Raw genomic sequence first — 26,172 nt, 5'->3', positions numbered from 1 at the left:
ACTGATTTTCTCTGTGATGATTCTTATACTAATGATATCAAATTGGCATAATTTACTATTTTATAATTATTTTATTAGTGGACAATGCTTAAACAGCTAAAATTGCACAAGAAAATTGAAGTTAAAAACAAGAAATTGAGAACAAGCATTTGATTAGATGAAATACCATGCTTAGAATAATTTTTAAATGTAGCTCCCATAACAACACAAGTTAAATATGACCACTTCTTTAATGCAGCTGCCCTTGTCAGTTTTTATGCAGAGATTCCACTACATCCCCCATAGAGGATGTTAAATGTCAACAAATATTTTGTGCAATTTACAAAACTTTCTTGAGAAATGAAATACAATACATATATTTTTATTAAATGTATATTTCAAAAGGTCACTTCTATTGAAAGGATTATGGAAAAATCAAGTAAGTTACTGAGCAAAAATACAAATATTTATAGATTTATAGCTTAAAACAAATGGCAAAACCAGTTAGCAAGTACATTCACCCAGTCTCTATACAGGCTATGGCAGAACTGCTCAACCTCTATGTCCAAAACATATTAGCTATCCTCTCATTTCCAGATTCCCATTAAAACTGCTAATTTGGAGTTCCCGTCGTGGCGCAGTGGTTAACGAATCCGACTAGGAACCATGAGGTTGCGGGTTCGGTCCCTGCCCTTGCTCAGTGGGTTAACGATCCAGCGTTGCCGTGAGCTGTGGCGTAGGTTGCAGACGCGGCTCGGATCCCGCGTTGCTGTGGCTCTGGTGTAGGCCGGGGGCTGCAGCTCCAATTCGACCCCTAGCCTGGGAACCTCTATATGCCGCAGGAGCGGCCCAAAGAAATAGCAAAAAAGACAAAAAAAAAAAAAAAAAAAAACTGCTAATTTGGAGACCAATGTCCTGCTTGCAGCTCAAGGTTACAGTGCACAGTTTTAGGCGATGCTGGTAGCTAAACCAAGCGTGTGGCGACTACGACAGAGCAGCACTTACATCATGGGTCCCTTGTCTCAGGGGTACTTGGTTTAATTAACAAATGAACTATATTCGGTCCCTGAAGGGGACGTGGAGGATATATTTATGTGTGCACACATATATGACTGGAAAGGGTCGGGAGAAAGAGTTATGAGTCATCTCTGTTCATCTTTCATATGTTACTATATTTTCAAGTTTCCTGTGCATGCATTTCACACAGTACTAGATGAAAAATGGGAACAAGAGGTCGACCAAACTCGTTTCGGCTTATCGAGGTGCAACTATTAATGAGAGCAACTACTAATGATAATAGAATTCTGCTCACCGACTAGGATCCTGACACCGGCTCCAATAAATGTTTCTTGCTCACCTCATACTTAGGTCCGCTCCCACGGGGCCCTCTACTCCGCCAGCCCCTAAAGAGGAAACCAGCGGCCGGGGGGGCAGAAAAAGCCTTCAGCGCTGGGGGCGACTACGTGACGCGTGACGTCACATGGGCGCGACGCGGGGCTTTTCCGCCGCTTGGGCCCTACTGTAGTACCTTGGAGAGTTCGCCAGATGGAAATTCAGAAACAGGATCGATGAGCAACCCATGGGGAACAAAGGCAACGTCAAGAAGGGAAAGGGAGCATATTGGAGACCTCCTTGGCCTAGTTCTCAGTAGCCTTCCTGAAGAAAGAGATTTGAATAGCAATTTAAAATGAAAAGGGGGAAATGCTAAATTGGACTGGAAACGGGACAACGGACAAAAAGAGGGTCTGACGAAGGGAAACTGGGAAGTAGCTTTGGTTTATTTATAATCCTGAAGGCATAGGGTATGGCAATCTGAGGTTCACTCTTAGAAAGGACGTTCTAGATTTATTTTATTTATTTATTTTTTTATTTTTTTATTTTTTTTTTTTTGGTCTTTTTTGCATTTTCTAGGGCCGCTCCTGTGGCATACGGAGGTTCCCAGGCTAGGGGTCTAATCAGAGCTGCAGCCGCTGGCCTACGCCACGGCCACGGCAATGTGGGATCCTTAACCCACGTCTGAGACCTATACCACAGCTCAGAGCAACTCGGGATCCTTAACCCACTGAGCAAGGCCAAGGATCGAACCCGCAACCTTATGGCTCCTAGTCAGGTTCGTTAACCACTGAGCCACGATGGGAACTCAGAACGAAATAGCAGCATCTTTTGCAACATGGATGGACCTAGAAACTATCTAGGTCAGCCATACAATGAGACACCAACATCCAATGCTTCCACTGACATGTGGAATCTGAAAAAAGGACAGACTGAACTTCTTTGCAGAACAGATGCAGACTCACAGACACTGAAAAACTTATGGTCTCTGGAGGAGACAGTTTGGGGTGTGGGAGGATGTGCCTGGGCTGTGGGATGGAAATCCTGTGAAATCAGATTGTTATGATCATTATACAACTACAGTGTAATATATATTTACAGTGTATTTTAAGAAAAAGTGAAGCTGGGAAAAGCATTAATAGGTAAAGAAAACAGCCAAGAAGGGAGAGGATGCACTTTATTAACAGTAGTTTTCAATTCCAAACTATATCTGTGCCTCTTGAATATTTTTGAACTACCCATAGTTATGGATTTACTTAATACATGTATTTAGGTTAATATGAATCCATCTTAAATTTTACCTATTTCTTGAATAGATAAGTTATCAGCCATCAATGTGAATGTAAATTAGCTTAATCTGATTGTGTTGCCCAAAACCAACCTTATATCACCTCCTGGATGAAGACCTGAAATAAGTTGTTTGAATTAGGTAGGAGGGAATGAAACAGTATTAAAAATTTGAGTTTGTGCTTACATACTCTGAATCCTTTGTACTATACTAGAACAACATGTATTTTGAATAATCAACTAATTATTTAATAGCTATGTTAAACTTTGCTTCTGACTAGCAGTTAAGTTATAATTTATATATCTATTGAAAAATTTAGAATTCAACAATCTAATTAATCCAGTTGGTGGCCTGAATCTTTCAAAAGACCTGCTTGGTGAATAATGCAAATCATTACATTCAAGTATTTTTGTTACTCTAGTAAAAATTATGTTTTCTTATCCAGTAAATTAACACTAGTCTTTCCCACTTGCTTATTTATTTATTTGACAATTATATTACACACACACACACACACACACTCAACATATACACACAATGCACATAAAATAAAACAGTGTTGCATAATATATTCCAAAGACATTGTCCAGTAGTTCTGCTTTAGGAGGTAACTTTTAAGATTTTAATTCCTTGACTTGACTGGGCAAATATCTAACTGGGGTAATGTAGAAAAGGTTTAAATGACACCTCATGACACAAGTGGGGATATAATTATAGCTTTTTTGCAGTCTGGAAGAATAAGATTCTATATTTTGATTTGCTAAAAGCAAAAAAAAAATCTTTATTTGGGGAAAAAGTAAGTATCAAATGTGCTTATTTGTGTCTTTCCTCAAAACCTAACTGACAAGAACTGATCTCTCTCAAAGTGAGAATAGCTTCTCTGACCACTCTGCTACCTATTTCCCAGCAGGAATACTTTTCATCCCCGCTCCCCTGCCAGCCAAAATAGCAAAAATTCACACGTGAATATACACAATTAAGTGGACCTCTCCACCCTTAATAAGTTCCTTTCTCTTTAATAGTTTTTGATTATCATGTTCATCCCAGGCACACATACTGATTTTTCCCTAAACAAGAGGGGTTTTCTCTTATGACATCCTCTCCGTGCCCTGCATAAATATTCCTACAAAAAAAGTGACCTGTTAATTATGAGTGATTGCTTTTCCCATCCCAGAGTGTCCAAGGAATAATTTCAACTAAGTATTCATAGTCAGGGATCATCAAGTGATTACTCTCCAGATTAATCTCCCCAGGCCCAACTACGCCTGGTTGTAGCCTGAACATGGCACTGCATTCTATCTGTACTATTCAGTCTGAATAAGGAGACCTTATTTGCTAAAGCCATTTTAATTCTTCTGCACAATTTAATTATGCTTCAGTGCAAAACCACCTGTGACCTTAAGTTTAGTAATGAAATCCACTCCCCAGTCACATCTGCAGAGTAGTCCTTTTGGCGAAAATGGTGGGAAATAAGAATCTTAAATATTGTTCTTAAGTGGAAAAGCATACACTTTTTGAATTGTTCTTTTTCATTTTGCTTGTAGGCATTTGACTGTTTTCTGGAGGAAATTTTGTATAAGTACCTTCACTTGAAAGATTTCAATGAAATTCAAAATGAATCATTGCTATTTCCATGAGAAAACAGAAGGAAATATCCATTATTTCCTTCACTCTATGAACTAGAGGGTATTAAAAAAAATTAAGTTCTTTATTTCTCTCCCTGGGAACTAAGATGAAAGCATTCAATATGTAATTAAGTTCTACTTGTGTATAAATCTGGGTTATTTGATATTCAGTTATTAACTGGAGGTGTTATTTAGTTTATAATGAGACTCTCAGAACTCAGTTTCACATTTGGCAAGTTCTCTGATTAGAAAGGTTCATTAGGAATTTTTAGATTCATACATGTATATCTTTTAACAGTACTTCTTTGGAAGTACTTCTAAGTGTTATATCTTCTTTCACATGACCTGCCCCTAGCTTTTTCAACCCTAGGCCTTGTGACTTTTCCTCCGAGCAATATCCACACTTCCACACAAACCATTTACCATGCTGGTGGCTGAGCATCTCATAGTCTCACCCATAAAATGAATGCTAGTTCATTTTGCTGATGTTTTAGATGCCATATTTACTTTGCCACATTTTCACATCTCTGAAAATTGGATGTCTTTCAATCATAAGATCCTATCAACTCTGTTGGTCAGGTGGAAGTTATGGTGCAATTGTCATTTATTCTGTTTCATTAAATTTGGTCATAGGATTATAGCTGTTCATATGTACTCATATCCAAATGAATACAATGGAGACTTTTTTTTTTTTACATTGAGATATGATGGACATATAACATTATATTAGTTTCAGGCGTACAACATGATTAAATATATATGTACAGCAAAATGGTCAGTACAATAAGAAGTTTTAAGATTTTCTCTTAGCAATTTTTAAATGTATAATACAGTGTTGTTAACTAGTCATTATGCTGGTGCTCTACATATATCCCTAGGACTTATTTGTTTTATAACTGGAAGTTTGTTCCTTTTGACTCTCTTCACCCATTTTTTTCCAATTTATCTTTCTCTGACTTATTTCACTTAGCATAATGCCCTCAAGCTTGATGTTGTGGCAAGTGGCAAATGTTATCTTTTTATGGCTGAAAAAAGTAGTGCATAGGGGTGTGTGTGTGTGTGTGTGTGTATAAAACATATGCATTTATATATATATAAAGAAAAAAGAGTGTTTACACATACTTTTTTCTTTTTCCTTCATTCTTCAATGGACACTTAGGTTGTTTCCATGTCTTGGCTATTGTAAAATAATGCTATAATGAACATGGTACTGAAGATATCTTTTCAAGTTAGTAGAATTGCTGGATAACATGGTAATTCTATTTCTAATTTTTTGAGGAACCTCTATACTGTTTTATATAGTGGCTGTGCCCTTTTCTCCACATACTCACCAACACTTGTTATTTCTTGTCTTTTTGATAATGGACATTCTAACAGTTGTGAAGTGATAGATCATTCTGACTTTGATTTGCATTTACCTGACAATAGTGATGTTGAGTACCTTTTCAGGTGCCTGTTGACAATCAATCTGTCTTCTTTTATGCCCAAATGATTATAAAGGAGTTTTTTAAATAAATGTAAAGTTACAAAAATCAAAGGGATGACAAAGCACACAACTGATACTGTTTTCCCTTTTAGGAATGCATAAGATAATAATATGTCATAATCAGTGACATCGTACATATGATGGAATAGCTAATTCCATTGTTCCCTCTCCGTTAGGCCATCCACCCTGCCAACTTCAAGACTGCTCAGTTTTGCATCCTCTATCAGGACTTCCTAATCATTGCAGTTGCTTATTTCCCCACTTCTTTATCATACATAGAATTGTGTTTCACCCAGAAAGTCTCTGTATTATATTTGATTTGGCACTCTGTGGCCTATGGTCTTATGTAATTCTTATTTCAAGAATTATGGAATATTAAAGAGGAAAGGATGACAGTCAATTTAGTGTAAATGTTTCATTTATGGACAGAAATTGAGACAAATGGAGTTTAAGTGTTAGTGACAGGCCTGAAATTATGTGACCATCTATTAAAAACCAAATGCAATCACCAAATTAGACAAGATTCCTGAACTTATGATAGCTTACAAATCAAGGATCTGATAGCGTGCTCCCATTTTGCTGAAGTGTTCTCTCAAATGTACCAAGACTTCTTCTTCTGTTCCTGAAGGAGGTTTCATGTGCCAGATTTTGTGCCTCTCCCAGTGTCTAGCTATATACTAAATCCATATATACTATATACTATATACTAGTTGAATTAAACTAATAAAGGAAGATAAAATGCTTTAAAATTATAGACATGGGTAAAGTTTGTAATACCTCAAACTCTAAGCAGCCTCATTTCAGTTCTCTCAGTCTTCCAGCCTGTATCCTTTCCCACCCTCACACCCCCAAAAATGAATGACAGAGAACCAAAAAGCATAGCAAATAAGCTACCCTATCCTAGTCTATGTTACAATACCAAGTCTCTCTGTGGATGTTCGCAGACATGAGATTCTCTTAATGAGAAAATTGCAACACTGTAAGCCATTGAAGCATTCCAGTCCAATCAATGCCATTCTTGCTTTGAGAAAAAAAAAAAAAAAGGTGATAAAATTTTTGAAGGATGAAGAGTAGTATCAGAGGGGACTAATTATAATAAGATTTAAAAGGATGGCAAAAAGATGTTATAAAGAAATAAAAACACTAAGAGGAAAAACACTGATAGCCCTTGTGATCTGCACAACTCTATTATACTAAGAAAGAATTTTTGAAGATAAATATGACTTTCAAGCTAAGATACCAAAAGAGACAAAAGAAAGCAAATCCCTCAACTGTGCCCAATCCCAGTCGAAGGTTAACTCTGTTAAGATTTAGGTCATGGTTTGAATTCAACTCATCTATGAGTAGAAGCAACAGCATGATAGTGATACATTTCTAAGGGCACTGCCTGATAAAATTTGGCATCAAAGAAAGATTCTGCAGCATGACTGGTCTTACTCATTGGTGTCCATGGACAGGTATGAGTTTTCTTTTCTTTTATTTCTTTTCTTTTCTTTCCTTTTATTTTCTTTTCTTCGTATTTTTAGGGCTATACCTGTAGCATATGTAAGTTCCCAGGCTAGGGGTCCAACCAGAGCTATAGCTGCCAGCCTTTGCCACAGCCACAGCAACATGGGATCTGAGCCACGTCTGTGACCTCACCACAGCTCACAGCAACACTGGATCCTTAACCCACTAAGTGAGACCAGGTATTGAACCCATGCCCTCATGGATACTAATTGGGTTCGTTAACCACATACAATGGGAACTCTCTGGACAAGTACGATTTTAGAAGAACTCTCCCATCAATCAGGAAAAAAAGATGTGTCCAGTCTTAGGAATTTGCTCAGGTGGAATAAAGAAAATAAAAATACAAATATACTAGGTCATTGTTACATGTTAAGCAACTATCCACTTTTAATTTCTCAGAGTGATTTCATTCATCTTATGTTGTTTGAAGGGAATAGCTAAGTACCCACATCTTTTTCCAGGATACACACAATATATATAACCTCTCAGGAAAGGAATAGCACCAATGGTGGAGAGGGCAAGAGATGTGAATGAGTGAGAGAAGTTTTAAGACATCAGGAGGATCTCAAGCTGGCCCAATAAATAACAAAAGACAGGTAACAAAGAATGTTTTTCATCTACATTTAGTTTTCAAAACATGAAATAAGCAAACGACATAGGGTATGTATAATACTGGCTGGTGGGGCAAGGAGTTGGAAGGAGCTGAAATGAAACAGGGAAAGGAGTCAAGAAAGAGATAGGAGCCAGTGAGCAGGCGAGAATTGATTCTATCTTTATGATTCTTTGAGTCCTGATCTTACCAAGTAGCTTTATTGAATTAATCTGGTTAACTGGAAATCCATTTTATTCCCTCTTGATTAATTCTTTCTAATTGGCAGTTAACTTAAAAAAAAATTCATCTTTAAAAAACTTTGAAGAATTTCTGTAGTTTACCTATTTTAAAGCCATGATCTAAAAAGTAGGATTTTTTGGAGTTCCTGTCATAGCTCAGTGGTTAACAAATCCGACTAGGAACCATGAGGTTGTGGGTTCAATCCCTGGCCTTGCTCAGTGGGTTAAGGATCTGGCGTTGCCGTGAGCTGTGGTGTAGGTTGCAGATGCAGCTCAGATCCCGCGTTGATGTGGCTCTGGTGTAGGCCAGTGGCTACAGCTCTGATTAGACCCCTAGCCTGGGAATCTCCATATGCCATGGGAACAGTCAAAAAGACAAAAAAAAAAAAAAAAAAAGTAGGATTTTTGTCTATAAAATTATATCAGTGTGAAAGAGAATGCATATGTGTACATGTATAACTGAATCACTTTGTTGTACAACAGAAATTATCACAACATTATAAATCAACTATACTTTAACAAAACCTTAAGAATTAAAAAAAATGAACATTAGTATCTTTCCTCTGTCTCTCTTTCTCTGTCTCTCTAGCTCTCCCTTCATCCCTCTACCCACACACACGAAATCTAATACTCCACTTATATAGAAGGCAATGGTTCATACTATTGTGGACCATGCAGAAACACATTTAATGCTCACTTCTTTTTGGGTTACTCTGTACTAGACACATTTCAGTATTCTAAGCACAGTATAATCACTAACTTATGGCTTCCTTGCAATAACCTTATGAGAAAGTTATTTTCATTTTATAGTTGAGGAAAACTGGTGTACAGGGAGGTTAAATTGCTTGCCCAGTGAGGTGCAGTTAATAAATTGTAGAGTCAGGATATGAACTCAAGAAATCAGAGCCACATTCTTAACCCCTGAGGTCTTCTGCCTCATGGATAGCACTTGCCATTCCCTGCCACCCACTTGGAGCATCTCATGACTCTTTACATAGACTAGATCTTTCAGAGTTCAAAGATTTGCAAAGGTCCCTCTGCCTGGAATTTTTTTCCCTCCCTATAATGGTTAATTTTCTGTATCAATGTGACTGCCCTAAGGGATAGCCAGAATAGCAGGAAAAACATTATTTCTGGGTATGTTCCTGGGAGAGATTAGCATTTGATCCATAGCCTGAGTAAAGATATCCACCCTTAGCTATGTGAACAGATTATGGGACTTCTCAGCCTCCATAACTACATGAGCCAATTCTTATACATAGAAGCTCCTACTGGTTCTGTTTCTCTGGAGACTGCTGATGAATACATTCCCCTCTCTGCCTGGCAAACTCTGACCCATCTTCAAGTCATAGCTCAGATAGTACCTGCTTATGTTTCTGTCTTCTGCACTATAGTCCATACTCTTTGGCATTAAAAGTTATCTAACTTAACTTTATATCACCTTAATCTAGCACTCTGCCTCACAGAAAAATGTGGAGAACATTTGCTAGGATTCTATAGTCAGCATATCAAATCAATCACCTCGTTTGATGTCACCCATTTTGCAACACAAAGTCTTATGTTTTCCACCACTAGACTTTGCCTTCACTTTGAAACATGTGACACCCATCACAAAATTTTTGGTAACTTTTAAAGACCATGAAACCTTACAATCTATGGAATATTATGTAGAGGAGATATTTTATTACTTCAAGCTCAAATCAGCAGGCCCTTGCATCTCTCTGTTTGAAGTATTACAGATTATGTACACTAAATTAATTCAGTTCTAATAGTCAGAAATGAGTTTTTATGTTAAACCAGTGGCTAATTCCAAAATTTACAATGTTTTCTTTTGTAATTTTAAGAATTTAAGTCTGAACTTAAAGGAAGAGTTACTGGGCTTCCTTGTCTGTGTTAAATTGTGCAACCCAGTGGGAGTGGGGAGCTATTGGGAAGGTTCTTCATTTCCCATGTAACGATTGTCTCCTATGTGCCTGTAGCTAATTTTTCATGGTACCCAGTACTATGGCTCTCATTGCAACCATCATAGAGCTAGTATTATTGTAAAGAGCTTCAAAATCAGAAGAGAGAAAAAGTACATTTAGTCAAAAATGCTCAGAGAGACTTGTTAGAGGAGTTAATGCTTAGAAAGGCCTTTAATGTTTGTATATAGGAAGAAGAAAAAGCATTCCAGGTAGTGAAAACAATAGCATAAGCACACCTGTGGAGAGGGAAATTTGTGAGAAATATTTGGAAAATATGAATTGTCTATCTGGCTTGAATGTAAAACACAGGTCAAAGGGGTACAAGCTGAAAGGAATGTTGGAATATTATGAAAGGGTTTGTGAGACAGAATGAGAAATTGTATTTGATTCTACAATCCTTAAGGAGTATGATGGCATTTTAGTTTGGGCTGTTGTAATGACATACCATAGGATAGGTAGCTTCAACAACAAAATTTATCTCTCATAGTTAAGGAGGCTGGGAAGTCCAAAATGAAGGTGCCAGCTAATTCTATGATTAGTGAGAGCCTTCTCTGTGGCTTGCAGAGATCTTACTGCCCATGATAGAGAAAGAGATCACCTCTCTGGTATCTCTGCTTCTAATCCCATCATGAGGGCTCTACTCCATGATCTAATAATCTCCCAAAGACTCCACCTCCTAATAGAATAAAGTTGGTAATTTGGCCTTCAACATGAATTTGGGAAGGACACAAACCTTCAGTGCATAGTAAATAATGATTTTACTAAGTCAAGCATTAAAAGAATTAATCCGATGGAAAGAACCAAAATGATCTGAAGAAAGAAAAGACCTTGGTGGTAAGAATATCAGAATATTAGGAGTTCCTGTCATGGCTCAGCCATTAATGAACTTGAATAGTATCCAAAAGGATGTGGGTTCAATCCCTGGCCTTGCTCAGTGGGTTAAGGATCTGGTGTTGCCTTGAGCTGTGGTATAGGTCACAGATGCGGCTCGGATGCCATGTTGCTGTGGCTGTGGCGTAGGCTGGTGGCTTCAGCTCCTATTGGACCCCTAGCCTGAGAAACTCTACATGCCGTGGGTGTGGCCCTAAAAAACCAAACCAAAACAAAAGAGTATCAGAATATTAAGTAGGAAATGAAGATTATGCTCTACTGTAAGTGACCTCAATGAGCATGACAGGAGGGGACTAATGAGAAAATATATCTTAATGTGCTTCCTAAATAATAAAAATTGAAATAATGTGACTATCACATAGCATTTGTTATTTGTCAGACATTATACTAAGTATTTTACATATTTTATCACATTTAAATCTCACACATTACCAGGCAATAACAGTAATTATGACAATGATGGTAACTAAAAATCATATAGTGCCTTATACGTGCCAGACATTATTCTAAGCATTTTATGTAAATCCTGAAAATGGTCAAATGAAGAGGAAATATTAGTTTTCACATTTTATAGTTTAGAAAACTGAGGCATAGGAAAGTTAAATAAGTAGTTTTATCTCTGTTTCACAGATGAACAATCAGGGTTCAAATAGATGAAATGATTCATCTAAGATCAGTCTTTTGGCATGTAATAGTTCAGTCATTTAAATCCCAATTTAATTTCAAAGTCTGCTCTCTTTCTTTCCCATAAATAAAAACAGATATTATAAAAGTTAATCAGATATTCATGATATACATAAAATATATACATATATTATATTTATACATATATAATATATATGTACTACATATAAAATTATACATACTCTCTCTATATATATACATATAAAATATGTTTTATGGCTACCCTTGCAGCATACGGAAGTTCCCTGTCCGAGGATTGAACCCACGCCTCCACAGAGGCCTGAGCCACTGCAGTCTGATTCTTAACCCACAGTGCCACTGCAAGAACGCTAATATATTTTCAATATAATTTCAGATATTATCTCTAATTATGCTACTTAAGATGGAAATTCTGGCTTCAGAACAAAGGCTCAAATACATGTGGTTTTTTTTTTTTTTTTTTTTTTTTTTTTTTTTTGTCTTTTTGCTATTTCTTGGGCCGCTCCCGCGGCATATGGAGGGTCCCAGGCTAGGGGTCCAATCGGAGCTGTAGCCACAGGCCTATGCCAGAGCCACAGCAACGAGGGATCCGAGCCGCGTCTGCAACCTACACCACAGCCCACGGCAACGCAGGATCGTTAACCCACTGAGCAAGGGCAGGGACCGAACCCGCAACCTCATGGTTCCTAGTCGGATTCCTTAACCACTGCACCATGACGGGAACTCCATATGTGGTTTAAACAAGGTAGAAGTTCATTTGTTTTTTTGTGCAACAAGCCTGGTGAAAAAGCACTGATAGCTGAGAGGGAAGTCCTGCACTGTTGGAAACCCCACTGGCTTTAATCTTGTTGCTTTACTAGCCTGAACAGGGACCATCTTTAGGTCCAAGATGGCTACTCTGTTTCCATCCATAACCCTTGCATGTTGACCACTAAGCAAGGGTAAAGATTATCCCTAATTCTTTCTTTAAAAGACATTTTAGAAAATGTACATACACTTCCTTTTTTACCCCACGACCAAAATTTAAGTAACAACCTGACATGTAGTTGCAAGGGAGACTAGGAAATGTCTTTTAAGGGGCTTCTCTTTTCAAGCAAAAGGGAGTAGAGGCATTTAGGGAAAACTGAGAGCTTTTGCTACATTTTCTGTAATTAACTTAATATTTAGCTTATCTATCCTCACTGTTTCTAATTTAAGTATTAATTCTGTAATAATTTTGTTTTTGTCTTTGGTTTGCTTCCTAGCTGTGCGATCTCACTTTTCATCACTGTTTTCATTTCCTAGGTCTGCTGTAAGAAATTACTACAAACTTCGTGGTTTAAAATTACAGAAATATATTCTCTCACAGTTACAGAGGTCTGAAGTCAAGTTGCCTGCAAGGGTGGTTCTTTCTGGAGGCTCTGAGAGAGAATTCATTCCATGCCTCTCTCCTAGCTGCTGCTGGTTACTGGCAATCCTTGGCATCTTTTGGCTTGTAGTTGCAATACCTCCAACCTTCGCCTACATTTTCACATGGCATTCTCTCCTATTTCTCGACATCTACGCTCCTCCTATATTTCTGTGTCTTTTTGCTGTCTTATAAAGACACTCTTCATTTGATTTAGGGTCCACCCTAATCCAGAGAGATAGCGTCTGAGATCGTTATCTTGATTATATCTGCAAAGTCCCGTATTCCAAATAAAGTCACATTCTAAGTTTCTCCATAAACATATCCTTGGGAATCACAGTTTACCCCATCACAATCTCATTTTGCTATTTTATTATCTTTTTTTTTTTTTTCAGGGCCACACCCACAGCATATGAAGTTTCCCAGGCTAGCGGTTGAATCAGCCACAGCAACGTGGGATCCCAGCCACATCTGTGACAGCTCACAGCAACCCAAGATCCCTAATCCACTGAGCGAGGCCAGGGATTGAACCTACATCCTCACAGTTACTGGTTGGATTCATTTCTGCTGCTCCACAACAGGAACTCCTTATTATCTTTTTGAGTTATGTATTTATTGAATTCACATTTTTATTGTTTATCTATAACCTACATCATTCAATATAAATTTTCACCTTAATTCTTGCATTATATTTTACTGAATTTTCTTTTCTATATAAATTATCATGCTATTTTTCTTCCTTTTTTCCTTTTGTTGTCTACGGGAGAATTTTTCTTTCAATTTTTTTGATGATGAAGATGATGATGATGATGACAGGAAGAGGACATATATCCCTTGGTTACCATGATATTCTTTTTCCATCTTACTTCATCTTGCATGTCTTTGTGCAACTTTCTGTTCATTTTGATTTAGTGTGGCTGTTTTATCTTTGTCTCTCTTCCAAAATATCAGAATAGGAACCTATTGTTTCTTCTCTCTGAGTATTTCATATTTTGACATTATTTAAGTAATTTCAGGATGTTGAGAAGGAGAATAGAACAGACAAAGCTGTGTAAGATATTTATTTGTCCTCTTCTCTCCCTTGTGAGGTGTTACAAATATCATGTTCTCATCAATGGAGGGAGGGTGAATTCTGATTGTTCTGTGCTTAAAGCTTTCAGATTCTGGAGTCTTTTCAGATTCTTCTTTTCTTTTCCTTTTTTTTTTTTTTTTTTTTGGTCTTTTTGCCTTTTCTGGGGCCGCTCCTGCGGCATGTGGAGGTTCCCAGGCTAGGGGTCTAATTGGAGCTGTTACCACCAGCCTACACCAGAGCCACAGCAACTCGGGATCTAAGCTGCATCTGCAACCTACACCACAGCTCACGGCCGGATCCTTAATCCACTGAGCAAGGCCAGGGATCGAACCCACAACCTCATGGTTCCTAGTCGGATTCGTTAACCACTGTGCCACACAGGAACTTTTCTTTTCTTTTCTTTTCTTTTCTTTTCTTTTCTTTTCTTTCTTTTTCTTTTCTTTCCTTTTCTTTTCTTTTCTTTTGATTCCCCTTTCAGATTCTGGAGTATTTTCTCCCATCCTGGCATTAGCATCTTTATAGAGTCTCCCACTTCAAAATTAGACTAGAAACTCAAAACATCATTTTTTGCTATGCCCAGAAAGTGCTCACCAGAACTGCCTCATCCACAGGTGCTTTCAGCAGCACATAGCTGAAGAGTTCAATTTGCCCATCTGCTGCCTCCAGGGTGAGCACCTTGTAGGGGGTGGGCGTTACACTGTGGTTCTTGCTGAATATGTGGTAGTTCACATAGGTTTCCATCAGGCTCCATCCTGCAGATACACAGCCTTTCAGGGTTTTTAAGGGGTCTCGTTGAACTCAAGGCTGCTGTCTCCAGGAAGATTTCCCTTACTCGACCTTCAACTTGTGTCAACCTGTGGAATTGCTCCCTCAAGGCTTCTGTGCCCTGCTTGCCCCACCCCACCCTAGGAGGCCACAAAAATTAAAATGTAGACAATAAGTCAATTTGCTTTCTCAGACTGGTGGCATTTGTAAGACTTCTTAGTTGCCATCAAGGCTTGTGGGTCAAGGTAAAATGTCTAAATTCACTGCCAAAGTCCTAAATATGTCTCCACCTCTGTCCTTTCTCTCTCTCTCTCTCTCTCTCTCTCTCTCTCTCTCTATCTGATAGCTCTATCATAGATACATAGTGCTAGTCTATGTGGCCATGCTCCTATCTTCGATTGCTGAGTGTGATTTGTTTAACATTTTTAAAAGTTTCTGTTGATTCCATCACGTATTATGGAATACTTTGATTTGACATTACCACGTGATCTACTCTGCTCTTGCTTTCTCCTATTTCATGTTTGATGGCCATGATCTAGAGGAGAAAATAATGACCAAAACCAAATGTATGATCTCCTTAACTATCCATTATAAACCCTAGCGTAATCTAAATGCCTTCCTGGAGTTCAGTTCATCTGCTCTGATGTGTATATATTTTCCCAGAAAACATGCAGTGGTACCATTTTCTGAGACCAAATTATGTTGTAAAAGAAACTGGTGAGTTCAAAGTTCTCAATATCAGTTGATGTTTACAATGAAATTTCCCCAAATGTTAATTTAACATTTTTCTGCCAAATATAAGGTCAAAAAATAATATTCCCGGCAGGCTTAAAACATAATCTCTTTTTAATGCAGAGTATGATTGAAGTTATAAAACTGCCAAAGTTGTGTTTCTGCATTAGAATCACAGCACTTCTGGCATAGCATGAACTATTTCAAGGAAACTGAAGGGACTGTGAATATTTAGCTCTCCAGATTATAAACCAAAATGAGCAGGTAAAAATATATGGTATGCTAGTAAATATATTCTTAAAAACACATGTAAGTAGATGAAATCATTTTACAAGGGAAATGTAATAATAACATAAAGCAAAAAAAATGCAATAGCATAAAGAACCCAGAAGATAAAAGAAAAATTATGATATTTTACTTTCAATTGAAACTCATTGTTTTGAAATTACAAAAATGCAGAAAAACTCATTAACACATATTTAAAGAAGGAATTTGAAAGTCACATGGGTCAGCACCAGGTTAAGCAAAGTGGGGAAGGAAGATACCCAATATTAGCCTGTCTAACAATGCTAACCTTTGCTTTTATTTGGGGCATCTTTCTCACCTTATCAGAATGTATTTAATTATCTTCTATTCCTTGCAAGATTGCCTTAATATAGAAATATCTGAAAATGGCGTGCATACAGCTTTTTTTCTGAAGTTTTGTATTTTTCTTAGGCTCTATCATCTAACTAAGAGAACTGCAACTCCTTGTTAACTTACAGGCACCAAAAATTTTCTTAGATTCTCTAGTCTTGGAAAGAAGAAAGATAATAAATTCATTCAAACTAAAAAGTTAAGGTCTGTAAAAGGTTAACCTTCTAAAGCAGCACAGATACAAAGAAAATCTTAGCCCAAAGAATAAACTAGAAATTTGGAATTCAGTTAAGACAATTAGGAGATAATTTGGGTGAGAAGATCTTCTCAGCTTGTTAAAAACACATGCAATTTCCAGTGGTAATTAAGAATTTATATTATAGCCTACTCAAAAATTTTTAAAAAGACCAGAATGCACATTGCTTCTCTATGAAGGCTCTGTTCCTGAGAGCCTAATATGAAGTCTGGGAATTAGAATAGAGAGGTAAGTGAAAACTTGGGATATGGTATTTGATAGAATGGGGCAAGTACAGGATGTACAGTTAGATAATCGGGCCTCCCTGGTTATGTTGTATTCCTCATCATCTGTTTATTTCTTCAGTGATCAGCTCATACTGTAATATGATCTGCCTCGGAGTTATTGCAAGGATAACATTTGATTTAAAAAAAAAAGCGTTGGAGTTCCCGTCGTGGCGCAGTGGTTAACGAATCCGACTAGGAACCTTGAGGTTGCAGGTTTGGTCCCTGCCCTTGCTCAGTGGGTTAACGATCCGGCGTTGGCGTGAGCTGTGGTGTAGGTTGCAGATGCGGCTCGGATCCTGCGTTGCTGTGGCTCTGGCGTAGGCCGGTGGCTACAGCTCCGATTAGACCCCTAGCCTGGGAACCTCCATATGCCGCGGGAGCGGCCCAAGAAATAGCAACAACAACAACAAAAGACAAAATAAATAAATAAATAAATAAAATAAAAAATAAAAAATAAAAAGTGTTTTGTATAGATCCATGCAAAAACAAAAATATGCTATTATTTTCATTAAGCTATGTAAATTATTCACTTCTACAACTTGAACCATTGGTGTTTGGTAGCTTTTGATTATGGGGTGAGGTTTCTACCATGTCGTCATGATGAGAAAAGATTAACTGCCAGAGGGCAGTGCTAAGGAGTTATTTAAGAATTGCTTTAAAAACTATGAAAGGCAATGGTGTTAAACAGTCAATCAGACTTGCCTTCTACACTAAACACCCTTGACAGCTTGGACATCATATAGGGAACTTGAAGAAGGAGTTAATTTGCAAACAAGTTTTAGTAACAGAAATTCTTCAGCATTACTGCATCACTTTTTGTTTTGTATTATACATAATCCTTTAATTATTCTACTTTTGATATTTGCTTGTATTAATTAAACAAAAGCTATAACTCAGGATATAAGTATAATTTAATAAGCAAGGTTATTTGGTAGGAAAAATTAATTATGGAAAATTTTGAATTTGGCCCATTCGGTTGGGAAATGGCAAAAAGTCTATAGTGAAAATGTGTTTCAGTATTTGTCTGGAAAATGAATTCTGAGCAATAAGTTAAGGCCAGCAGCTTTAGATATAAGGAGATGCCCAGAAGAGTAAAACCCCAGCAGAGTCATATGATAAAGAGAAATAATGATGCTGTAGGACTTGACTTTGTACTTTGAAGGGCTTTTACTGAACACAGTTTCCCTTAGGGCATCTGCTTCCAGAGTGCTGTCTGACTGGAGCCATTCTTCACCAAACTCTGAATGGACTCTCTCGTTTGCTGCTCTTGCCACTTCCACTCTCCTGTTCAGCCTTCCCAAATTCTCTGACTAACCCAGACTTTCCAGTTGGAAAGGACAGCAGCTTAGAAGCCCATTGACATCAAGTTAAGAACTCAGTGAGTTTGCTACTCAGAAAATATTGGTGTGTTTTTTTGTTTGTTTGTTTTTAGAAGGCAATATGGACACAGGTAAAAAGAAAACATTGATACAAAAGAATCATTCTGATGGTAAATATCAGCTTCCAGATTGCAAAAAAATACAGAAAGAAGGGAGGAAGAAAGTATTATTTTGGTATTCCTTATACCATGTTATTTAATTTATGCTGGTTATAATTACCAGTATACATCAGAAATACACCAACTTCCCTATGGAGAGGTCCTTGTGGCTAGGAACAGAATGAAGCCTGTGGCTAACAGCCAGCAGAGAGCTGAGAGGTTGGAGAGCCCTGTGAGTAAATTTGGAAGTAGTTCTCTGCCTATACGACTTTAAAACGACACCTTAATAGAAGCTTTCTTAGAAACTCAGAGTCTGAAAATCCAGCTAAATCATATCTAATTCCCTATCTACACATATGGTGAAATAAAATGCTTACTGCCTAACTCTGCCACATTTGCTGATGCTTGATAATGCGACGATAGTTAACAAATACACCTAACAAAGACAGCAAACATCTTCCTGTCTCAGGTGATAGTCTTGAGTGTTCTACCATTATAGCTTCATTCTCTTGGGTTATATGTTTTTTAGCCATGCTAAGATTCAGGAATAAAGACATAAGTAGGGGCGAAAGAGGGAGAAATCAAGAGCACTCCAGGTCTTAAGATTTCCCCAGATAGCTAGTGGTTACTCATCTGTGAAAGATCCAGTTTTTACAATTGGAAAAAAAGAACAGGTATGTCTCTCGGATACCTGGCATCTGACAGATAGGGCTCTGAACCACGAAGGCCATCGTCTTCTGGAAGCATGTCACTAAAAGCTACCAGCCTCTGTATGTGAATAAATATTTCAAGCATGTTTTACATGTGCCTTGCTATATAAGTGAGACTGTGCAAAGTGGAGAGAGAAAAGGGGGCAGAACAGACGAAGACAGATGGCATCATCATCCAGATATTTAGCAGGGGGCTTCTCACCATCTTAGACTATCTCCTCTGATAATTTTATACTCATATATATCTCTTCCTTTGGGCATGTATTTATTGTTTTCATATGAATTTGTTGAATGATAATAATTAGATATTATACATATAAATATTTGCTGTTATAAGTACTGTGTGAAGTTCTTTATAAATACTAATTGTTTCTAATCCTTGCTACCCTTTTGTGATCCACTCGATTTTCAGAGGTTCTGGTTTAGCTGATCTTATGCAGAGATCTCTATTTCTAATAATCTCCATAGGTGATTTTGATCCTCATTTAATTTGGAGAGTTACTATACTATACCATAAGTTTAAAGTATTGCTGATGAACATACCTTTTTAGAGGTGAATATGATTAGTTTGGATGTTGGTTTAACAACACTTAGCATCTGTAAAAGGCGGTAAGATAGTAGTGGACTGATTTAGTATCAAAGTGTTCAAGCAAACAAGAAAAGGATTAGCTGTGGCTTACTATGACTAGGGGAATAGGAGAAAGAGAAAGGTACGATAGGAAATCAGTTGCATCCAACTAGCCATTATTTTTTAAAATTATTAATTTTTAAATTTTTATACAATTTAAAAGTTACATTCCATTTATAGTATTTATGAGATATTCACTAAATTCCTCATGTTGTATATCCCTGTAGATTATCTTATACCCAATGATTTACACTGCCCACTTCCCTACCCCTGTGTTACCCTTCCTCCTACACTCTCCCAACAGCAACTACTTATTTTTTTATCTATATGTGTCTGCTTCTTTTTTGATATTCACTGTTTTTTATATTTTTTAGATTCCACATATAAGTGACATCGTAAAGTATTTGTCTTTCTCTGTCTGACTTACTTCACTTACATAATGCCTTCCAACCCCATCCATGTTGTTGCAAATGGAAAAATTTCATTTTTTTTTTTTGCCTGAGTAGTATTCTGCTCTATATACGTACCACTTCTTTTTTATGCATTCATCTGTTCATGAACACTTAGATTGCTTCCATATCTTGGCAATTGTAAACTATGCTAGGAACTATTCAGAGGAAAAATCAACTAAAACTAAAAATTATAGTATAAAAAATAATTTGCTGCTTTTCCAATATCACATTCCCTACCTTTCAGAAGGTCTGCTTTTTCCCCTTGAATTTACTCTTTGTCTTTAGCACAGGTGAATGATTCCAATTTAATTTCACAAATATTTAACAGGAAATTATTGATGGCTGACAGCACATGAAAAGATGCTCAATATTGCTAGCAGTTAGAGAAATACAAATCAAAACTACAATGAGGTACAACTTTACATCAGTCAGTATGGCCATTATTAAAAAGTCTACAAATAATAAATCCTGGAAAGGGTGTGGTGAAAAAAGTACCCTCCCACATTGTTGGTGGGAATGTAAATTAGTGCAGCCACTATGTAGTACATTATGAAGATTCCTTCAAAAACTAAACATAGAGTTATCACATGATCCTGCCATCCCACTTCTAGGCATATATCTGACAAACTCTAATTCTAAAAGATACACACATCCCAATATTCATCACAGTACTATTTACAATAGCTAAGATATGGAAGCTACCTAAATATCCAGTGATGAATGAATGAATAAAGATGGGGTAAGTATACCCTGTAATAAGCTATCATGGGAAAGACTGAAAGGAACACATTATAAATTTAAAAAACAAACAAACAAAAAGAAGTTATTTGGGATACATAATGGTCCAGGCTACTCTGGCAAACCTGAGGTAAGTAGCTCAGCATTCTTGGTTTAAGCAGTTTATGGTCTCACAGGAAGAAGGTAAAGCAAGTAAGTAAATAGTATAATATGGCAGAGAAAGAAATTAAGAAAACTTCAGAAGCATGTAGCTCTATATGAGGAAAAGGAATATCGATAGCAATGTTTACACTCCTAATGTGTTCTTAGAACACTTATTAAATTCTACATGCATTCGAATCTGTTTCTTCTCAATCTTTACCATGTTGTCTCTCTCCCTCCCACAAATTTCTTTTGGGTTGGTGCTGGGTGTTGAAAAATCCCATATAACCTTTTGAACCTGACATCCTATATAGACAAGAGTGAGAGAAGTCTAGTTTTAAATATGAATATGTTGTTCTGTCAGCACCAAAACAGGACTGGAGGGTTATGAGGGACATTTAAATTTTTCTCTCAGTTGACTAGGAGAGTGCAACCAGCTGCACTCAAATTGCATTGAAAATAGATACTTTGCAAATTCTCATCTAAATGAAAGTTTAAATTACCAAAAGCAGTCTGACCGGTTATCTTTGACTAAAGTGGTTTACAATTTGCATATAAACTTCATTTCTTTTTCTAATTATGCTGAATAAAATGCATTCATTTTCTCTGTGATTATAGGCCAGCCCTGCCAAACACCTGTGACTGCCACAAATCCTAATTTGATATTTATTTACTTCAAAGCGATCTTATTATCTAAATGATTCCAGGCATCAAAGGCCTTAATTATTGATAGTCAATTCGATAGGGTTAGCTTCCGTGTCCTTGGGTGGGAGTCTCTGATTTGTTCATTCCTTTTTAAGCATTACTTGGCTGTGAGGCCATATGATTCTGCTATTAAGGGTATTGGAAATCACATTCTTATTTAATTGGAACTAGGCTTAGACAGTATCAAAGAGCCAAGATTGACAGCTGCAATTTGCAGGCTTCCAGGTAATTTTTTTAAATCCCTGTTTATGCTTCATCTTCAAAATAAGCATTGTATCTTTTAGGGTATTTCTTAACCTTTTGTTCATCTCTCTGATATTTTATTTTTTCTTTCTTTTTTAAAATTAGAGTGTAGTTGATTTACAGTGTTGTATCAATTTCTGCTGTAAAGCATAGTGACCCAGCCATACATGTATATACATTCTTTTTCTTAAAATTGTTATTTCCTCAGTACGATTTTTTTTCTACTATATAGCATGGTGACCCAGTTACATATACATTATTTTTCTCATACTATTTTCCATCATGTTTTATCCCAAGAGATTGGATATAGTTCTCTGTGCTGTACAGTAGGACCTCATTGCTTATCCATTCTAAATGTAATAGTTTGCATCTATGAACCCCAAACTCCTAATTCATTCCACTTCCTCCCTCCTCCCCCTTGGCAACCACAAGTCTATTCTCTTTGTCTGAGAGTCTGTTTCTGCTTTGTAGATAGGTTCATTTGTGCTATAGTTTAGACTCCACATATAAGCAGTATCAGGATTTACTGGAGAGAAGAGAGTGTTGTCAATGCCATTTGTGAACAAACAAGGGTAATGATAGGGGAGTCGCTGGATGTGGGGCTTGAGGCTGGCTAGTTATTGCTTTGTGACAACATTTTCTTTTTGGGGGGCCACATATGAGGCATTTGTAAGTTCCAAAGCTAGGGATTGAATCAGAGGTGCAACTGCCAGCCTACATCACAGCCACTTCCATGTAGGATCTGAACTGTGTCTGCAACCTATACCATAGCTCAAGGCTATGATCCCTGACCCACTGAGCAAGACCAGGGATTGAACCTCCATCCTCATATATACTAGTTGGATTCATTACTACTGAGCCACAATAGGAACTCTGACAACATTTTTTAAGTATAGGGTTTTAAAAAGTAGAGGAAGTAAGAGGAAGAGTTAAACGTGTAGACCTACCTACCTTTGCAAAATCTTAAAACTTACCAGTGGCTCAGGTGCAGTGTCATGGAGCTAGCTCACTGTTTCTCCCCTCAGCGTTTCACTGGAAATTAGTAGTTACTGAAACTGAGTAGAGTTTCAGAAACATTTACTACAGTTTCTCAAAGTGTAGTCCCAGTACACCTCAGCATCTCTGAGTTCCTTTCAGGGGTTCCATGTTGTCAGCACTATCTATTTCCATAATAATGCTAGAAAGGCCTTTTGTCGGTATCACTCTCATTCTCTTGAAAGTGTAGTATTCCAGAGGCTATATATGATTTTTAATAGAGTGATTGTAGAGACCAGAATGAGAATCCAGATGTCTTTGATGAAGCAATGTTAGAGATGTACAAAAGTGTAAAAAAAAACTACTCTTCTGACAAATTCATTTTCTTATCGATATTACGTTTTTTCATAAAATATAGTATTTATGTTATGCATTATGTCACATAATGGGTTTGTTTCTTATTTTTAAAGTAAATTAATAAATATATTTGAAGTATCTTCAATTTTTTAAACATCGTGCATATTAATAAACATAATTCATAAAACAAAAGATCTTTGGGTGATTGATACTTTGAGTGCAAAGAGGTCCTAAGGCTAAAATATTTGATAGCGTTTGATTTATATGAATGAATAAACTACTCATTCTTCTTAACACTGAATTTTTTTTATCATTCACATATTCTTTAGCCAAATTCTTAGTTAAGACCTTCTCTTTATTCTGCTTTTATAGCTCCTTTAATAAGCAATGAGGATATAGCTTTCAGAAAGCACACATGCTCATGTAAAAAGTCTACTTGCAAAAAGGTAATTATAGTAAAATTGATAAGCTCGGTTGCTGTGGTAACACATGATTAATGTGACAAGCTCTGCTTGGGGGAGTCAGGCAGGGTTTGATGGAAAATGTCTGGTTTATAGTATTTACTTAAGATAAAAATTAAACCTCTGCTCCTTCACTTCTCCCTACTGTCTTCTCCTTCCCACTTCTCAACCCACTTACCATTAGATTCCCTTGAAAAGACTACTGGTTCTTCCTGTGTGACTCTATTCAGCAGCCTTGCAGAAGTACTTCTAGCATTTCTTCCTGAAATGCAAACTTCTAATGAAGCAAAGGCATGGACAGAGGGAGAGACGGTTGGATTGGGAGGGTATAGGCCTTTAATCCTGCTGTAGATAAAACAGCAGCATCCTAGCAGCCAGTAAATCAATCTAAATGGCCAGTGCTTAAATCATACTGGGAAAGGAAGGGAGAGGGAGAAAGATTACAATGCTCAGGATTTGCAATGGTTGTCAAACATATGGGCCATGGGGTCTACCTACTGCCATTGCCAGATCAATGAAATGCTTTATTTATGCTTGCTCTGAGCTATCACATGTCAGGAGTGATCTCTTGTTGTGTGCTTGAGAACAGAGGTAGCGTGAACACAGTGTGACACTCAATTAACCACATGCGTCAATCAGGAGCAACCCAGTGGCTTCTACTTTGTCAGCAGCCCAGCTCATTGTATGTGGATAGGAGTCAAAGCCTTTCATTACTGCATTTCCTGGAAGCCTCCAATTTCCAGGCATCACCCAGATCATTTCTGTAGACCAGAACTAATATTCCAGTTCAGAAATCTGAAAGGTGAGCCACAGGATTGAATTTATCATCTCTGCTTATTACATTGCTCAGGTCACAATTTTTGAACCATTGAATTGTGGTTCAAAAATAACTCCTTTCTCCTTTTCTCTTCTGCCTTAAACCCAGATTTTTCACCCTTTTAATTATGTGTAATAATGACATTGATTAGGAGAAAGTGGTGCTCTTTCCTGAGCTTAGTTGAGCTCTTAGCCCGCGGCCCTCACTCTTCCTCTTGACCAAGACTGGAACTTTATTAAGTAGACTTGGTTTGGTGAACTGAGATATTTTTAACCTTTTTTTTTTTTTTTAACGTGTCTTTAAACCCCTAGCTCCAGGGAACTGGAAGGAAATTCCAGCTGCCATCCCTGGTTTCTGCAATAGTTCAAAATAACTTTTTTGTTAAATGAATGAACGGATCTTATTATCATATGTTTTATAAAAAACAAAAATAAGAAAATAAAGACTTTCAATTTCCAAGAGCAAGACTTTTATTACACTTAGAAAAAAATATCTTTGGGTATTGTGGTATTGTAAAATATATATTATTTATCCTTTTATTTCCTTTATAGGAATATATATTCACTTTTGTAAGCTGATTACTTCCTCTTTTGTCTCAGACTTCATGATTTACTTCCTAAAAGAAGACTGAAGGAGTTGGTCTGTCTTTACACTTATACAAGGAAATTGTAACTTAAAATTATAAGCATCAATATGTATTAACAAAAGGTTATACATTTTATAATGAGAAGGGGAAAGTACTTCTCTAACTAAAGGTTAAGAAAACTGGAGACACCACAGCACCTAGCAGATTTTGAATAAGGTCTATTCCAATCCCACACAGAAGATAGTCTGTGGTGATAAAAGCAAGAACAGTGGAGCTCAGACCACTTGATTTTGAATGTTTACTCTGCTACTTACTAGGTGTTTGGACGTGGGCAAGCTATTTAGACTTTCTGCACCTCAACTTTATCTTTGTAAAATGGAGATAATAACATCAGCTACCTTTCAGGGTTGTTGTGGTTATTATACAAATACATGCATTTAAAACACTTATAAGAATGGAAGAACCGTTCTAAGTGTTATATGTTTTCATTCTTATTATTAGTCTCTCAGAAATAAGTCTGTCATGAAAGTGCTTCTACTTTCACGTAGCTTATAAATTCTAATTGTATCACTCAACATCTTTTAGAATATTGTCTCTTGAGTTGGGGTTGAAGTGCTTCTCTTTGTGTGTCTCATCCATTGGTTTCAGTTTTGCTTTTCTGGAGTGCCCAGTACAAATTACAGTTTGTCCCACATGATAGGTTTTTGGCCATCTGACTTTAATGCTCAGATCACCACCTGGACTTCACTTGCCAGCCACATTGGATTTTGAGCTCAGGATCTGGAACCAGGCTGCCCAAGTTCATATTGGAGATCAACCAATTTTAGACATGCAGTTGTGGACACTTTCTTTATTTAAACTCATCTCCACGTTTGACTCCTCATCTATAAAATGAGATAATACTACCTACTCCATAGTATTTTCTTGAAAATTCAATGTGCTAATTCATGAACAATGCATTCAATGTCCTTCAAGGAAGTGGAACACAACTCATCACCCTTTAAGTACAGGTTGCACACAGTGAGTTCCTCCCAAAGAGTGCAATTTGAGAAAGGGGAAAAAATAAGAACCTTGAAGTGGACAAAATATAACAAAAACTACTGCAGCCATGTGATCAAAGTTAAGTTCACCAGTGATAAGAATGCTGATAATACGTATCCTTGAGATGTGATGGAATTTCGCCTATGTCTTCTTCCTCCC

At 37.1% G+C, this 26,172-nt stretch overlaps 1 long non-coding RNA gene across 5 annotated transcripts in view; it reads right to left on the bottom strand.

The window, feature by feature from the left end:
- The window catches only part of LOC110261728 (uncharacterized), a 222,793-nt gene extending 221,366 nt beyond the window's left edge, over nucleotides 1-1,427 (bottom strand). The window contains exon 1 of one of the 5 annotated variants that reach the window (XR_014811493.1): nucleotides 1,292-1,427. This is a non-coding gene — a long non-coding RNA (uncharacterized LOC110261728). The remainder of the gene's footprint in view (nucleotides 1-1,291) is intronic. The other 4 variants (XR_014811492.1, XR_014811495.1, XR_014811494.1 and 1 more) reach the window with 4 other exon arrangements.
- Between the last annotated feature and the right edge of the window lie 24,745 nt (nucleotides 1,428-26,172).

Source organism: Sus scrofa, chromosome 7 (assembly GCF_054392235.1).
Source record: "Sus scrofa isolate SSC_HxYL_T2T_F1_AM1 chromosome 7, Sscrofa_HxYL_maternal_Yorkshire_Landrace_v2.0, whole genome shotgun sequence".
Lineage (NCBI taxonomy): Eukaryota > Metazoa > Chordata > Mammalia > Artiodactyla > Suidae > Sus > Sus scrofa.
This window is presented reverse-complemented; position numbering and strand designations above follow the sequence as displayed.